The sequence below is a fragment of the Phoenix dactylifera genome, chromosome 12 (assembly GCF_009389715.1).
Source record: "Phoenix dactylifera cultivar Barhee BC4 chromosome 12, palm_55x_up_171113_PBpolish2nd_filt_p, whole genome shotgun sequence".
Taxonomy (NCBI): Eukaryota; Viridiplantae; Streptophyta; class Magnoliopsida; order Arecales; family Arecaceae; genus Phoenix; species Phoenix dactylifera.
In genome coordinates, this window is record NC_052403.1 from 13,992,196 (window position 1) to 13,999,166 (window position 6,971).

Consider the following 6,971-nt stretch of genomic DNA (forward strand, 5'->3'; position numbering starts at 1 on the left):
ATCACCGTGTACATCTCTGACCGTCTGATCCACTGCCCTTTCTGTTCGCCAGCCGTCCATTTCCAGGCCCACCGTAAAGCGGACAAAACCCACGGCGGCTCACCGAATGCTGCACCCTAAGCGGATCAATCAAGAATATGCTCGACCCAGCGCATGTTAGCAACCTATCTTAACCTACGCTCGCCCCTCCCTATATAAGAAAGTCCCCTCTCATCCTCTCTCTCTCGCTTGATCGCTTCCTTTCTACCTCCTCCGCTTCTCTTTCTCCGGTCGATTTTATAGATTTTCCTCTGTTTGCGATTGGATTGGATCGCGATCGAGTTTCTTCTCGTCGTGTGGTGTCTGTGGGTCTGTTCGGTGATTGATTTGGTGTGGTAATGGCGACGAAGAGGAGCGTGAGTACTCTCACTGGAGCCGATCTCAAGGGGAAGAAGGTGTTCGTGAGGGTGGATCTGAACGTGCCGTTGGATGACAACCTCAAGATCACGGACGACACCCGAGTGAGGGCCGCCGTCCCCACCATCAAGTACTTGATGCAGCACGGCGCCAAGGTCATCCTCTCCAGCCATTTGGTGAGCCTCTCGCTCTATCTCTGCAATCCATCTCCTCCTCGTTTTGTTTCTCCTAGATTGTTTCTTAGTTTTAATCAAAGTAGCTTCTTTTGATATCTTCTATTTTTTGTTATTTTGTTCTATTTTTTAAATTTTATTAAGAGGTAATTTGTTATTTATTGTTTTGTAGAGATTCTTATTTCTGTAGGGATTTAGAGCATTCCTTTCTATAGTACAATCAAGGTTTTAAAAGGTCTCACCTTTGCCCATTTTTGGATTTTCGTCTGGTTTTTATGGACAACATTTTTTTTGGGTGACGAGACGAGGGAGGTAAATTTGTTATTAGTTTATGAAAGTGTCAGCTTGGAGGTTTTAATTTATCTATCAACTAACAATCTTGGGTTTTTTTTTTAAAAAAATTTCGCCTTCGTTTTGTTTCTCCATGTGGTCCTTTCGTTTTGCTTTTTTAGGTCACAGATCTGTTTGTTTCATAGTATGATCCACACATTTTAAATCTCCTATCTTGTTCCATTTTTGTTGGTGATTTCTAGCTGGTAACAATGTGATATGGTAACAATGTGATACCTGAACGTCCACGCATATAGTTTTCTTTTAGGTTTTTGAAATGTGGAACTTTTGCTGAGAAGAGCGAGGTATATTATTGTTAGTTTATAAAGTTTTCGTTTTATGCAATTAGTTTATAAAAGCCTTCAGCTTGGTGGTTTCGATCTATCTAGCAACTCCTCAAATTTGCTGTTTCTGGTTCCGTTCTGCCAGACCTTTTTATTAAAAAAGGGCCTCGGACCTGTCCGCATAAAAAATGGTTTAAAAGTTCAACCTTTCTATTTAATAATCTGATATATCTCTTCAGTGATGGTGCGATTTATAAATGCGCACATGTAGCTCTTAGCTTTTATGAGTTTGGGAAATGGAGATGGACTGACCGTGGAAAACATATCTTTGCATGTGGTGGATCCTATGTAGGAGACCTTATTTTCATAATGTTTTTTTAACTTTTTGAAAAGTCCATGTTTGTAGACAATGCAATTGGAAGAACTGGAAATAGAATAAGATATCGCGACTTTGCATGAGTAATAAAAGAAATTGAGGTTAACTTTAGGTTAGGCATATTACAATTATACGACATTTATTTGACCTGATATTTACATCCTGGTGTTTTATATTGCTTAGTATATTGCCCACTTGCTTTTAATTCCATTTTTCTTTTGGTTGATATAAATGACCACCATCCATTGCTTTGTAATTCGAAGGTTAACATGTAAAAGGCTGCATGGATGTTTGGCTACTCTGTATAATTCCATTTAAACTTTTTCTCGCTTTCACCACCACCATTACTACTACTACTACTATTATTATTGTTATTGTTATCGTTATTATTGATATTGGTATTGGTAAATCTAAATGAAAATCATCCATTACATTGCAATTTTGTGATTATCATGTAATAGGCTGCCTGGCTACCATATGTACGTGATAATTTTATATCTGCATATTTGATAAGGGACAACGGTGTATCTTTTGTGCTAAAGAATGATGAACCTTCTTTCGCATGAGGTGACTGTTGGATCATCAGCCGACTGCTTTGAGATTTGTACGAATGGATGAATGACGGACTTTTGAGTACTTTTGTGGTGGGTGATCCAGTGGTGATTTTGTGCGACGGAAAGTTAATCATTCTTTTGCCTGAAAGATACAACCCAGTCCCATTTGATAAAAATATGAAACCTTTAAAATTGTCTTAGGTGAAATATGGAGGAAGGACAGGCTAGGAGGAATGAGGGAGGTCATGATGCAGGGCCAGGGTAGTACCCTTTTGATATTATATTTTATTTTCACAATCTATAGCCTTTTGTGGCATGGTTTATCTTTTTCCCATAATTTGAGTTTGTACTAATAACTTTAGCCTTTGTTACCTGGAGCCAGATGTTATTCAAGAGTCATATCTGTTTCTTTCTGTTTTATAAAACTCTATTACTACATTTTTTGTTCCTTGCAGTTTTTTTATGCATCCCTCCCACCCACACCCCCCTCCCCTCCTCCTTTTTTTTGCCTTAGATGATATGCATGTTATATAACCTATGCTCAGCAGTTCATTACATTCACACTTGTGTTTTATAGATGCAGTGTTTCTCATATTTCAACTGTAATATATTTCTTGATAGGGGATCTTCGTTCTTAGTTTTTATCAATGCTTATTCATCATCTGAACTTGCTACCTCCTTTTCATTTCCTGGCTATTGATATATGGAACTTGTGGATTGGTTTTGAATTTTCAGGGACGTCCAAAGGGTGTCACTCCAAAGTACAGCTTGAAGCCACTTGTGCCTAGGCTATCTGAACTTCTTGGAGTTAATGTGTGTGAAAAATTGCCCCTGTAACTGATGCCTCTTTTGCGTTGTCAAACATTAAAGCTGGATTCTTTTTTTCATTTCTGATTCCTTAGTTCATTCAAATAGGTTGAGATGGCTGATGACTGTATTGGTGAGGGAGTTCAAAAGATGGTGGCGTCCTGCTTCTTGAAAACGTGAGATTCTATAAGGAAGAAGAGAAAAATGATCCAGAGTTTGCAAAGAAGCTAGCATCCCTTGCTGATCTCTATGTAAATGATGCCTTCGGCACTGCTCATAGGGCACATGCTTCAACAGAGGGAGTTGCCAAATTCTTGAAGCCATCTGTTGCAGGCTTCCTTATGCAGAAGGTATGATAGAGTTCTCATCATTTTTTTAATAAATCATCAAAGAAGAGAATCAATCATAGCTTGCCCCATTTAAAAATTGTACTGTTGGAATTCATTATCCTGCTTGTTCGTATGGTATCTAATATGTGTCAAATATCTTATACTGGCCCTATCTTTGACAATGGCCATACATTTTTGTCCGACGGGTATGCAAATATATTCCAATCCAAGTTTTGGTATTGTTAAAAAAACTACATTAGATGTTACTACTTCAATTATGTTGGTAGAATCCTGCAATTTGCATTCTCACGAAAGCTTTCACTGTTTCCCTTAGGAACTTGATTATCTTGTTGGAGCAGTAGCAAAGCCCAAAAGGCCATTTGCTGCCATTGTTGGTGGCTCAAAGGTGTCATCCAAGATTGGTGTGATTGAGTCACTTTTTGAGAACGTCGATATCCTTCTCCTTGGTGGAGGAATGATGTTTACCTTCTACAAGGCGCAAGGGCTCTCTGTTGGGTCTTCACTTGTGGAGGAAGACAAGCTTGATCTTGCTACAGCACTTATTGAGAAGGCAAAGTCTAAAGGCGTGTCTCTCTTGTTGCCGACTGATGTTGTTGTAGCTAACAAGTTTGCTGCAGATGCAGACACCAAGGTTTGTCCTCTTGCTTATCCCCTACGGATATTAACTTATTCAAGAGAGAGAGATATATAAAAAAAACTTTAAACAATTCAAAATCCCGAAGGCCTCTCTAAGCTTTTTTTGTTGCAACTTCTGTAAGAATTTGTGAACATGAAGTTTGGTTTAGTTGTCATTGATTTGCTATGCACATTCTTTCTTTCATATACATGTAAGTAGGTACTGAACCTGTCGAAGAGAACAATAAAAGGAGGGGCATAAGCTGTGCATGAGTTGAAATGGTGATAGAATTGAAGTATTGTTTTGGCTGGTAGGTGGGGTTTGTTTTTTTGCCCTCCATCCAAGCGTGCTCGTACATGATGTGTCTTCATTGAAGGAACAGTTGGAATCCCAGAGATGAACTAAGTTTGCTAGTGGAAGTTCTGATTTGGCAATTCGACAGCCTGCATCGTCGGAGGTTATAAATTTGATGCTAACGATACTCATTTTCTTTGTTCTGTAGGTTGTACCTGCATCTGGTATCCCAGATGGTTGGATGGGTCTTGACATTGGACCTGACTCCATCAAGATTTTCAGTGAAACTCTAGATAGCACCAAGACAATCATTTGGAATGGACCAATGGGAGTGTTCGAGTTTGACAAGTTTGCAGTGGGAACCGAGGTAAATGATAAAGAACATCTCAAGCTTCATCTTATTGTGAGACAATAGTATAACACATACATTAACACTCTTTGATTGGATAGGCAATTGCAAAGAAGTTGGCTGATCTGAGTGGGAAAGGGGCCACAACAATCATCGGAGGTGGTGACTCTGTTGCAGCCGTGGAGAAAGTCGGGCTCGCTGACAAGATGAGCCACATTTCAACCGGCGGTGGTGCAAGCTTGGAGCTGTTGGAAGGCAAGTCTCTTCCAGGCGTTCTTGCTCTTGATGATGCCTGAGCCTTGGACTATTTTTGTCTCGCCGCCGATCGCTTCTTGGCCCAGGTTTTGTTAGAGAGAGGTGGTATTGCTTGTTCTTGAGGCTACATTAAAAGTTCTGCTGATGATTTAATAAATATCCTTTCATGAAGTGCTTGTGACCAAAGACTCCAGCTTTCAAGAGACTTCGTTATGGCACATTACACCATAATTTTGGTTTTGAATAATATTTTGTAGCATACCCTTTGGCTGGAATCATGAATATTGGGTACTAGTGGGTTAGCGTCCCGGCTTGGTGTCCTGCCCTGATAAGATAATGAAAAAATGTTAATAAAAAGAACACTAAAAATTATTAATTTCTGATTAATTCACTTTGGATGCCATGAAATGATGATGGCCTTGTAATTTTTCAAAATTATTGCTTGAAGAAATGAAGAGCATCAGTGTGATTATTTGAACAGTAAAGTGCAATTAGAGGAAATGATTGAGATAACATAACTAAGGATTTAGTTAGGATTAATTCTGTGGTTACGGTTCATGAGGTTCTACTTATTTATTTATTTTTTTATTTTTTTGGAAATTATCTATTATAATGGGGATATGATGATAGCAGTTCATGTGACTGGCTTGGAATATAGGGGTGGCAATTTAGTCCGTTCCAAGGGATATCAGATCTGACCATAATTGGGCGGGTTTAGGTTAAGTTGGGATGGAACTTCTAAAGGAGTCTAATCCAAGCTAATTAATTAATCTGGTTGGTGACTTGGGTCAGGGCTAGGTTGGATGCTAGGTTTATCTAATACATTTTCAGTTGGGTGGGTTTGTTTCGAGTTAATCCAGCAAATAGATATTATCCTAAGTTATGATCATGTAAGACTGCCAAGGGGCAAATTGCTTAGCAAATGATGTACTAAGATATATTTATGTGCTTGGTTTCCTGATATCCTTATGGGCTAGCCTGTTGAAATTTCAAGAACTACTAAGGTTTCATTGCATCCTCACATGCGACACTAGATTAATGGGTAGTCCCTGAACTTTTCATTTATTTATTTATTTAAATGTTGGCCAGATGTAGGTCGAACTTTATATAGACACAAGTAAAATGGGACCATTCACTCTTCAAAACCTATTTATGCCCCAGGCAGTAACTAGAACAACCACTCAGCCAATATGTGGAAAAAAAAATAATCTGAGCAGTTCTTTTGAGTACATCGTTCGGATCTTTGGAGTAATCTACTAAGGTTGGAAGAAAGATTTGAAGTGAGAGGTTTTGGTTCTTATATAGAATTAAAGAATTCAAATAATGTTTTAAAGGATTACCATAAGATTTCAAGATATTGTGGAACAAAGTTTTTATTTTTTTGGGACAGATCCAAAATGTTCAAGGAGTTCCGATACAGTAATAATTTGTGGGCATAATTGCTTAGACAAATGCATTTTTTTTAAAAAATCTCTTAGGCAGAAATCTAGTTAGCGAGAGACTTTTATATAGGGTTACTGTAATGCATGACATTTGTTTTTTTTGTTAATTAATTTCAGTTAAATATACTATTTTGTTTGTCAAAATTTTCTAAAATTTCTCCGTGCCGACCCCTAACTGATGGGTATATCACAATCATTTTCTTTTCAGTCTTTAGGAGTGCTTAATATTTATTTCAATCAAAATATAAGTGGTAGGTTGGAAGTTGTTAATATTGAGAATAAAAGTAAGATATGGAGTTGTTAGTATTGAGGGGGAAAAAAAACTAAGAGTAATTTATGTTGAAGACTGTCTTTAGCAAACGTAGGTTGATAAGTCTGAAGTTGACACGTCATTTAAGAATATCACATTCCTAGCTGAATTAGAGAAACTCAAAGATTTTGCATAAATTGAAACCAAAAGAAACAAGAAACTATTTTCGCCATCTCTAAAGCTCAATCACTGGAAATCCAAAGGAAGCAACTTTATAGAGAAAAAAAAGGAATAGAGAAGCTGTAATAACAAGGAACTCTAGCAGCAGAGAATGCCTTCTCGGCAATGGATACTCTTTTGAGTTTAGGAACATCTAAAGGAAGAAAAAAAATAAGAAATGGAGAAATGGAAGTTAAAAATAAGAGGAAAGGTGGCGAGCATATGTTCTCAGCTGGGTTAGTGGTTAATCCAAATGCATGACTTGGACTATTGGAT

At 37.9% G+C, this 6,971-nt stretch overlaps 1 pseudogene; it reads left to right on the forward strand.

Annotated features, from left to right (window-relative positions):
• The first annotated feature begins 217 nt into the window (after positions 1–217).
• Positions 218–5,059, forward strand: LOC120112772 (annotated as a pseudogene).
• The last annotated feature ends 1,912 nt before the right edge of the window (positions 5,060–6,971 follow it).